The following is a 10,517-nucleotide window of genomic DNA, read 5'->3' on the forward strand; positions in this document are numbered from 1 at the left end:
TTTGTTGAAAAAAAAGGAAAAAATGCTAGGACCAGAGATCCAAGCAAGGAACTAGGCTCTTACTTCTGACTAGGCAGAAAAAGAAAACTGAAGTCCTATAGCAGGAAGTGGGAGTATACCCCCTGGGACTTCCCTATAGGTGTGGTCAAATTTCTTTCCGCCTAGTGTCCTACTCCTATGGAGAGCAGCATAAACCCATCAGCCAATTAGATATAGAGCTGTGTCCGTTAATGAACAAAAGATAAAAAAACTTGTTAAAAATAAAAATATAAAAAATAGAAAGGGTGGTTTTAGACAAATGCGTCCAAATCTCCCTTGCCTCTGAAACCCAATCCGCGTTCGATGCAACGCCTCCTCACAGCCTAAATCTATGCTTGCAAAGTGACAGCGCTGTGAACAATTAATACTTTTATCAGAAGTCTAGTGCATAAACCTAAACAATGTGTCCTATCTGTATGTGAATGTGCTATTAAATCTATTACAAATTAATATGGTGTGAAAATTCATAAATAAGCCTATATAAATCTATTACATGAATAAAGTGCTACAGTGCTGTGCAACAAAATCCACTTATGACATCAAATGCTATAAACCATATAAAGTGCTAATGTAGTGCAAAAACCAGTCCAACACCACTTTTGCCCAAAAATGACTCCCCAAACTGCAATGCAAGCAGCACATTTCCTTTATGTAGTAGTCCTTTGCAGTGACCATAGACATACGATCACTAGCCGATATTGTAGATATGTTAGCTCCTCGGGAGCCCAATATTTAAAGGCAAGAGAGAAGTACTGCCCTGGGAAGATGTCAAATGACGAAACGAGCATAGAGCGGCGGGTATTTGATGTGCTGCTATCACGCTATGCTGGACTTGTGTTAGTTTGTGGCATTGGTAATGTTGGAAGAAACCTGGCTCTGAGTTTTATGCTTGTATACCGGTGTCAGGATAGACACCCTTATATGTGAGTGCAACGATTTTTAAAATACATTTTTAGCTTTTTTTTTTTAAAAGTTTTTTTCTCTTACCTTTAAAATACCTCGATAGTGCAGCAACAGTGTAACATCTTTATATTAAATTCCAGGCGCGGTTCTATCTCATTTGTATTCCTCACAATTGGTTTTAACTCCATTTTACTAACAAATGTGCCGCAACCGCATGCATTGCATGACGTTGAGGGGCATTTGCAGCACTTCTTTGGTGACATGAATGTGCAGTGTTTGGCGGAAAGCATCACTACAAATTGGGTCAACTTTGCCAGGGGTGCAAAGTATCACGGCTTCAGCACCCTGTTCACTGCCTATTGCAGCTTAAGGGGAGCATTTGGCAGGCAGCAAAAACGCAGCTCTACTGCGCATTTTTTGCTGCCCCCAACCGCAAGTCCAAACTAGGCCTAAGGTCTTATTCACGCCTGGCATAATAGAGGAAGGCCATATTTAGCTGCACAGGTATTCCGTGCATCCCCATGCAGGCAGTCCCATTGATGTAATTTGGGACACAGCAGCGGCTTCACGGGAATGCACAGGTGTTCCGTGCATTCCTGTGCAGGCAGTCCCATCTATATCAATTGGGACACAGCGGCTGCATCAAAACAGCCACTCCTCCCAACTTAACATTCATGTGGGTGTATGTCCCTGAACTTACATTGTCTGCGTTTGGGGCCATGCATCTACACCCGCACGGATATCAGATTTTTCCTTGCAGCTGCTGCGTCCTAGTTGACATGAATAGGAATTTATCAGGAATTTGTAAGTTATGTTGTGGTTTTGTGTTCAAATAAGGATTTGTGTTTTTTTTTTTTTTGTGAAAATAGCGATTTAATAAACATTTGCGCAACTATTGTGAGGCCTAAATAAAATCAATACCACCTTCTTTTTATTCTACTGGTTATGTGCTTTCGGAAAATATATGGTTTGGGGGGTCATTTACAAACTCTGAAAGCGGTCTGTGAAAAATTAAAACCTCCAGATTTTTCGAGAAATGTTTGCATATGTTCGATTGTTACCATATTGCAAAAATGAAATATTTGTTAACTTAATACAAGTTTAGCTTTTATTTTTAGTAGGAATTTAGCAGGAATTTTGTAAAATGTTCTGTGTTGGTATCTGCTACTAATGATTATAGTGTATTTTTAGCGAAAATATCGCTTTGATAAACATTTGCGAAAATATCGCAGGGCCTAAATAATCAGTAGCACCTTCTTTTTTATTTTACTGGTCATATGCTTTTTAGAAAATATATGGTTTGGGGGGGTCTTTTACAAGCTCTGAAAGCTGTAATTGAAAAATAAAAACATACGGATTTTGAGAAATTTTTGCGTAAGCTCGATTTTCACCATTTCGCAAAAAAAAAAAAAAAAAAAGGTGCAAGTTAAAATTTACAAATATTTAATCATTAACTCAATACAGATTAAACTTTTGAATTTAGCAGAATTTTTTTTAAATGTTATGTGTGTGTCTATCAGCGAATAACTGGATTTTTGTCTTACCGTAAAATCCTTTTCTCTGATGTTCATTGACAGACACCGCTCCATATCTTCTTGACTGATGGGACGTCCCAAAGCAGTGTCAACATGAAGGGAGGGAATAACACAGCAAGAAAAAAAAAAAAAAAAACACACACACACTTCCCAAAGTCTAAACATAGCCAACCATGCAAAACAAGAGCTCAACCTGGAACAACTGGAGCTCACCTGACAAAAAATAAACAAATACACCCTCAAAGAGGACTAAACCTCTCCAACAGCAGCCTGCAAAACCTTGCATCCAAAAAAAGCATCCGCAGATGCCAACACATCCACCTTATAACATTTTGTGAACGTGTGCACAGACAACCATGTGGCCGCCTTGCATACCTGCATCACTGACGGCTGCTAACAGAAGACTTAAGAGGCACTAAGCGCCCTTCTAGAATGCTAGGATGCGCCTTAACAAGGAAAGGAGGATCCTGATCCTTAATGGCATAGGCCTGCACCACCGTCTGTCTGATCCATCAGGAAATGGTCGCAGCAGACGTGGCCATCCCCTTAAGTAAGGACAAACAGAGAATCTGATTTCCGGAATGACTCAGTCGCTGCCAGGTACACCAATTGCCCGAACCACATCCAAAGAATGTAAGGCAATCTCTTTAGAATGCTTAGGAAACCAAGATGGCAACACAATGTCTTCATTTAAATGGAAACCAGAGACGACTTTTGGAAGGAACGACTGACAGGTACGAAGCACCACCTTGTCTTTGTGAACCACCAGGTAAGGGGAAAGACAGGACAAAACAGCCAGCTTCGACAACCTGTGTGCAGAAGTAATAGCCACCAAGAAAGCTACCTTTTATGTCAAAGTGAGCAGAGAAATCGCACAAATATTTTCAAAGGGTGGTTTCTGAAAAGCCGACAGCACCAAATTGAGGTCCCACGGAGGCAAGAGAGACCTCACAGGGAGCCAGGTGGCGGACCCCCTGAACAAAGGTTTGAATCAAGGAATTTGTGGCCAACGGGCATTGAAAGACAACTGCCAGGGCTGATGTCTGGCCTTTGATAGTACCCATGGCCAAACACTGATCTACACCTCTTTGGAGAAACTCCAAGACACGAGACACCGAGAAGGAACGGGGGAAACCCCCCCCCCCCCCCCCCGAGATTCACACCAAATCATGTACATCCTTTAGACTCTATGATAAATCTTCCTAGAAGTAGATTTTCTAGCTTTTAACAATGTAGGAATCCCGGATTCAGACACCCCTCTATCCTTCAACATCTGGCTTTCAATAGCCAGTCCGCCAAAGAGAGCGACTGTAAAGCAGGATGGAAGATCAGTCCTTGAGTTAACAGATCTTCTCTGAGAGGGAGTTTTCAAGGGATGTTGGCGACCAGCCCTTCTAGGCCTGCATACCAGGACCTGCAAGGCCAGTCCGGTGCCACTAGGATGACCATTCCTTCTGCCTCGATCCTTCGCAGAAGTCTCGGCAGAAGAGTCAGCGGAGGAAATGCGTACATTAGACGACATTGGCTCCAAGGAGCTACAAGAGTGTATTGTGGTGTCGGCCATTGAATCCGAGACCTTGCTACACACCCCTGCACCTTCCTGTTGAGACAAGAGCCCAACAGGTCCACATCAAGAGTCCCCCACCTGGGGCACAGTTGATGAAACCCCTCCTGGTGGAGAGACCATTCTCCCTGATCCAACTTCTGCCAACTGAGGTAATCCGCCTGCCACTTTTCCACCCCTGGAATATGTAAGGCAGCGATGGCTGGAACAAAGCGTTCTGCCCATCTTAGAATGTAGGCTACTTCCTGGGCCGCTAAGGCAGTTTTGGTGCTCCCTTGATGATTAACATATGCCACAGCTGTGGTATTGTCTGAGTAAATCCTCACCGGGCACCCTTACAGACGATCTGTCCAATGAATTAGGCAAAGCCTGATCACCCAAATTTCCAGGATGTTGATCGGCAGACTGGACTCCTCCCGAGTCCAAACCTCCTGAGACGGACCTGTACCCGAGACACCTCACCATACGGAGAGGCTGGCATCCGTTGTGACCACCATCCAGTACAGGGGGATAAAATAATTTCCCTGTCGAAGTGCCGGAGAGCGGAGCCACCAGATCAGGGGTCCCCTCGTACTCCGGCTCAACAGGATCAGATTGTCTAGAGCCTGTGGATTCTTGTTCCATTTGACAAGGATCTACTTCTGTAGAGACCTGGTATGGAACTGAGCAAATAGAACCGCCTCGAAGGTGGAGACCATCAGGCCCAGCACTTGCATGCAAGTCCTGAGGGATCATCATCGGTTGGACAAGAGGAGCCGTGTCCCATCCTGCACCTTCTTGAGTTTCACCTCCAGAAGAAACACCCGGGCTAAGGTCGTGTCCAGGGTCAGGCCCAGATAGTCCAGTTTTGTGGACAAAAAACCAGAACAGATTTTTGGAAATTCAGTTTCCATCCGAACTCTTGCAAACTTTGCACCGAAATGTCCAGATGGTCTTTCAGGACATTCGGAGACTCTGCTCGCAGGAGATTGTCCAGGAACCCCAGCACCGCAATCCCCTTCTGCCCCAGTAAAGCCAACACTTTTGTAAACACCCGAGGCGAGACTAAAGGGTAATGCCACGAATTGATAGTGCTGATGCCCGACATATTGGGATATGAAGGTAAGCGTCCTTGATATCGATAGAGGCCAGGAAATCCCCTTGATGAAAGGATGCCACCACTGTGGGAATGGATTCCATTCAAAATTTCTGAACCCACACAAAGCAAGTCAAAGCCTTGAGATCCAGAATGGGACGGACCTTGCCTTCCTTCCTGGGAACAGTAAACGGTTTGAATAAAACCCCTGAAAGCGTTCCGATTCCGGAACCAGTACCATGTACTGCGCCAAGAAGACCTTGTAGACGATCTTGGGAGAAACGTAGATTGGAAGAAAAAAACTTTGCCGGAGGCAAGGACTGAAACTCGATCTTGTACCGAATCTACTCATGGACCCATTTGTCTTAAATCCAAGAGGTCCTTGGATCCGGAAAGAAGTGAAAGATGTCCCCCCCACCCCAGGTATGGGTGAGGTTGCCCCTGCAGGCAGAAGCAAGCTTGTCTGCGGTCCCGGAAGGTCCCGCTCTTGACTTACCTGGCCAGGGCTGAGAAGAAAGGTTCACGCTTGCCATAAGTCTCTTTACTCCTGGCAGACTGCAGAAGCAGAGTACTCTTACCTCCTGGAAGGCCCTTAATGATCATCTCCCTCCATGGAAGCACCGAACAAGCAGTCTCCTACAAAAGGGAGATCAGTCAATACCTTCTTGGAAGCCTGGTCCTCAGACCAGTATTTCAGCCATATCATGCAGCACAGGGTCACCGCCGTCACAAACACCTTGCAAGCTAAGGGGGCCACATCCAGAGAGGCATCACAGATATACTGCAACCCGAGGACCAACTGATCCACCAGCTTCGCCAGGTCAGGAGGTTGTCCACCTTCCAAATCCTGGCGCAGGAGCTTAGCCCATTCCGTTAATGTCTGTGAAACCAAGGTTATGGCACCAAGGTTATGGCAAACACTGGCTGCAGAATGGAGCCAGCCATGGTAAAAAAAGGTATTGTATCAGATATTCAGCTCTCTTGTAAAAGGGGTCCTTAAAGGACGGAGAGTCCTCCACCGGAAGAAGGGTGGCTTTATTCAACCTGGAAAGTTGAGTCCACCACGGGTGGTACTGTCAGTTTCTTTAGCAGGAACTCTTCAAATGGATACCTTCTAGCAAATCGCGGGATCCCGGCCGTGTGTTTGGGGGAACCCCACTGACTTGCGACAATGTTGTCAAAATAGGCGGGAAAGGGGAATACCTTTGCCACCTTGAAGGTTCTGCGGGTACCAAACTGCACCGTCCCAGCTGACGCAGTAGTAGCTGCGTACTCCAATTTTAAAGTTACCCATACTGATACAATCCATGCATCCACCAGCGCCTTTTTATGCGCGACTGTCGTGGCCAAACCAGCGCGGAGCTAAGGTTGGGTCACACTCGCTGGCCAGACTGGGAAGACCATAAGGATCTAGGATACCTAGTCTGTCGCGCAGTCCGGCAGTTAATTGTAGTTCTCACAGGAACAGATTTCTCACAGGAACAGAAAATAATAAAGAAACAAAATTTTGTTTAAAAAAGGAAAAAATGCTAGGACCAGAGATCCCAGCAAGGAACTAGGCTCTTACTTCTGACTAGGCAGAAAAAAAACCCCCAAAAAAACTTGAAGTCCTATAGCAGGAAGTGGGAGTATACCCCCTGGGACTGCCCTATAGGCATGGTCTAATTTTTTTCCGCCTATTGTCCTTATCCTATGGAGAGCAACATAAACTCATCGGTCAAGAAGATGTGGAGCCGTGTCCGTCAATGAACGAAAGAAAATTATTTTAGTGTATTTTTAGAAAAAATAGTGCTTTAATAAAAATTTGTGCAAATATCACAGGGTCTTAAAATTCAGTAGCACCTTATTTTTATTCTACTGGTTATGTGCTTTCAGAAAACATATGGTTTCGGATGTCTTTTACAATCTCTGATAGCTGTAAGTGAAAAATGAAAACTTTCAGATTTTTAGAGATATTTGGTTATTTACAGTTTTGCGTAAATTCAAATTTTCACCATTTGTCAAAAAGACACAATTTAAAATTTTACACATTTGTTAACAATACAGGTTAAATGTTTATATTTAGTAGGCATTTTGTAAAGTTGGATGGGTTTGTATAAGCCGAAAATGATTTTAGTGTATTTTTAGCAAAATTATTGTTTTGATAAACATTTGCGCAAATATCATGGGTCCCTTAAAAATCAGTAGCACCTTATTCTCCTAGTCATGTGCTTTCAGATAATATATGGTTGGGGGGGGGGGGGGGGCTTTTACAAACTCTGAAATGGAAAAATAAAAAAAAAACAATGGAAAAATTGCAAAAATGGTCTGGCCACCTAGGTTTAAAAGTAGAGCGCAAGGCCCGGCAGCGGGTTAAATCCATTCTTCACCCTATTATTTTTAACATTAATAGTAAAAATGAACACCATAATGGTAGCATAAAAAAAAAAAAAAAAACTCAATCCATTGTTTATGTACCTTTTTAGACAAAGTGTAGAAGGTTTTGGTTCTCCACAAGATGTTTAAGGCCTGGCAGGTAGATATCCCCTTAGTATTCAGCCCTGCCTATGGCAGCAAAGGCTTGGCTTAAATCTGTACTTTTTGGATCTTTCTCTGTAATAACTCTTACTTTATTCCTATAATGGGCTCAGACACCAGACAGAGGATGTAATACTGACCAGACTAAGAGGATGTAATACTGCATTACATGCTTTCAAAATATGTATTAAGGATTTAAAATACAACACAGTAGCTATAGCCAAATTTCCCAGGTCTAAGTCGCCGGGGTTAGATGGACTACCCATAGAATTCTACTCTACATACTCAGACGTATTATTGCCTCCTCTCCTGACCATGTTCGAAAATGTATTTGAAATTTCCTAGTTACCTCCCTCCATGCGAGAAGCCCCCATTGTGCTTATTCCTAAGCCTGTTAAAGAGCCTCAACTTCCGGCCTCCTACCGTCCCATCTCCCTCCTACAAGTGGACGTTAAAATCCTGGCCAAAGTGCTCTCGATCCAACTCAACAAAGTCATCCTGTCACTGGTTCATCTGGACCAGTCGGGTTTCATGCCAGGTAGGAACGCCTCCTTTAATTTGAGACGCCTGTTTATGAACTTGCAAGCATGCCATGACAATTCTGGTACTAGAGAGTTGTAGTGTCCTTGGACACAGCAAAGGCATTCGATTCGGTTGAATGGGGGTTCTTGTGGCGCTGCCTCGAGGGATATGGTTTTGGCCCCAATTTTATTCGGTGGGTTTGCATTCTTTACCAGGCCCCGGTCGCCAAAGTCTTGGCTAATGGCAGGACGTCGGCCGGGTTCCCCCTTACCAGGGGGACCCGGCAAGGCTGCCCCCTCCTATATGCCCTGGTTGCTGAGCCTCTAGCAATAGCAATAAGAGCACATCCTGGCATACATGGCCATCGAGCTGGCTCCTTGAAAGAAAAGATCGGCATGTACGCGGATGATACCCTGCTGTACCTGGCCTATCCCGGTAACTCCCTTTACACCGCCCTGACCCTAATAGAACAATTTGGCCGTTATTCGGATTTAACAATAAACTGGGACAAATCCCAAATTTTGCCTATAGATGATGTATCCCACTACCCTGTAGATCCACACTTCCCTCTACAGAAGGTGGAACGTGTTAAATATCTAGGGATTCAGGTCACCAACTCCCCGAAAGATTACCTACCAGACAATTTACAACCTCTTTTCGCCTTGCTCAAGTCTAAAACTCAGACCTGGGCGCGTCTTCCATTAGGAGTCCGAGGCCGAGTCAACCTGGTCAAAATGGTGCTATTGCCCAAACTGCTATACATACTCTCCCCGATCTATCTCCCCCTTAAATACTTCCTGCAGTTTGAATCCATTCTCAAACCCTTTATATGGGGTTCCAATAGGCATAAACTTGCCTGGCGGAAACTCAAAAAACCCACGGATCTTGTTGGCCTGGCACTTCCAGACTTTAATTTATACTACCTAGCATCACAACTATCCCACTTTTTCCACCTTCACAATTCGGATAGGGAGAGATTTCTAGCCCTTCTTGCTCCATCCTGGGCCCACGCAACTGCTGACCCTCTGTCACTGATCCTAACAGGCGTGCGGGGGACCTAGTCCCGAGGAGACAGAGCGTCTATGCTGTTTCAGTACAGACCAATATGGGACGTGGTGTCCCATCAAACTGGACCTTCCCTCGCTCCATGAACACACACCACTGTGGCATAATACTCGTCTCCCCGAGTTTGCCTCCATTCCTGATGCACATGCCTGGATCCAATAGGGAGTACACTTTGTCGCCCAATTACTAACAAACGGCACCCTTAAGATGTTCAATGCCCTGAAACAGCAATATGACCTCCCTAACCACATGTTCTTTAGATACCTACAAGTCTGACATGCTTTCTCCTCCCAATTCCCCCAACCACTACAGGATATAGCCCCGATTTCCATAATTGAGGTGGTTAGGGGATCTGAGCCCAAGCAGCTCATCTCACACCTTTACACTCCTCCTGCCGGCTTCTATGGTCCTAGCCTATGCCATCAAAACTAAGTGGGAGGGAGATGTTGGGACTATAGATGATGAGGAATGGGAAGATGCGCTTGACAACTGTAAATTGGTTTCCCCAAAACTGTCAGACCGACTAACTCAACTGTATATACTCCACAGAGCCTACTTGACGCCTATCATGATGGCCAGATATAGAAGCGATACCTCTGAGTTATGCCCCTTATGTGGGAGGGAACCAGGTACATTCTACCACCTCCTTTGGAGTTGCCCCATGTTACAAGGATTTTGGACACAAGTGGTCAAGTTTCTCCATGACACCATGGGCTCCCATCTAGCGCTGGCCCCGAAGCCATGCTTGCTTGGAATATTTCCGGATGTGAGTGTGGATAAATTCACCACCCAGTTCCTGCATGAGACCTTGTTTCTTGCTAGGAAGTGTATCGCACGGCAATGGATGCTAACCTCCCTCCTTTCATGACTGGCTCAGGGAAGTCAATACTACCTTGCCCTATAAAACAAAACTGAATTTTTGTAAAATCTTACCGTAAAATTCCTTTCTCTGAGTCCTCTGACAGTCGCCACCCACTCATTCAGTCTTCACCAATGGGTATTGACCTCTTATCCATAGGAGCAAGCTAGGCATAAGACTTGTTAAAAACAAAGTAATTTACATAGACACACCTATGGGGGCTGTCCCACTGGTCCAATACCCCCCTGCTATCAGCCATCCCAACTCAGTTTAGTAGCAAGCAGTTAAAGTCCAAAGAACCCCAAATAGAGGGGCGGGGGCGGCGACTGTCAGAGGACTCAGAGAAAGGAATTTTACGGTAAGATTTTACAAAAATTCAGTTTTCTCTTACGTCCTCTTACAGTCGCCGCCCACTCATTCAGTCTTCACCAATGGGAT

The sequence above is a fragment of the Pelophylax lessonae genome (genome assembly GCF_965119305.1).
Source record: "Pelophylax lessonae genome assembly, chromosome: 3".
Classification (NCBI taxonomy): domain Eukaryota; kingdom Metazoa; phylum Chordata; class Amphibia; order Anura; family Ranidae; genus Pelophylax; species Pelophylax lessonae.